This window comes from Triticum aestivum, chromosome 4A, assembly GCF_018294505.1.
Source record: "Triticum aestivum cultivar Chinese Spring chromosome 4A, IWGSC CS RefSeq v2.1, whole genome shotgun sequence".
Classification (NCBI taxonomy): domain Eukaryota; kingdom Viridiplantae; phylum Streptophyta; class Magnoliopsida; order Poales; family Poaceae; genus Triticum; species Triticum aestivum.
Genome location: NC_057803.1, coordinates 730,744,768 through 730,745,881, shown reverse-complemented (window position 1 = coordinate 730,745,881; position 1,114 = coordinate 730,744,768).

Here is a 1,114-nt window from a genome sequence, read left to right as displayed (position 1 = left end):
GGTCCATGCTCTACCCCATTCCGAGACAAAATTTCGGCAGCACCTCCCCGCTGTTCTCCAAATACACGTCTCGGCAAAATGCCGAGAGAATGTGCATCCGGAGAACAACAGGGAGGCGCCGCCGAAATCCTGTCTCGGAACGGGGTAGAGCATGAACAACGTACCCAATCTACACATCCTCGGGCTGTCCGTGGAAAGCGCTGGACAATCCGAAAGAGCTGCGGTGATAAATATGCAATTGAATGCATATTTATCGTTGCAACCCTTTCGGACGGGAGACCTAGGTTACGCGACTTGATGTGAAAATTCAATCTAGTGACATGGAAAAAAAGTGGACGAGGTCATGGAATTGTTGCTCACCCTCCGATGTAGTCGATCAAAGGAGAGGGACGATCGTGGACCAACACCTCCAACGTCGACGATCACTCCACGAAGATGGAACACCACAAATCCTGTTATTTTCACCGAGTGAAAAAAATTAGGTCATCACATCACATTAAGCATTGACACTTTAAACTATAAAGAAAAATCATATTTTGTCAACTGTCAAATTTGGAAGCACTTATCATATCGCATTTTAGGTCATCACCTCACATTAAGCATTGACACATCAATTTTTTTAGCAAGATCATCATGATGAAATAACCGCTTATTGTATCCCAAATTTGAAGCACATCTCACATAGCTACTTAACAACATCACAAACTGAAAATAAAATCTTCGTTAACAATTTTATGAACTAAGTGACTCAAGTTACTTTTTTAACTATGATAATTCATTTTGCCGAGATGCATCCATCTAGCAACCTAACCGTAGCAAAATAACTCATTTTGCCGAGATTCCTCCATCCATCTAAGATACATATACAACATTCATCCATCTAGCAACCTAACAACATTCAAAATCCATCCATGCATTCATTCATACATCGAACAATAGCTAAATAATGCAAAAAATGGAAAAAATGAGTGTTAGCTCACCGGGCAGAGAGGCGTCACGGTGGTGGAGTTGGAGGCAGGGGCCGGCGGTGGAGGTGAGGGGAGGGCCGGGGCGGAGCTGGGCCGGCCGGGAAGGTCGGCCGGTCGGACCAGCAGGGGGCCGGCCGGTCGGACCA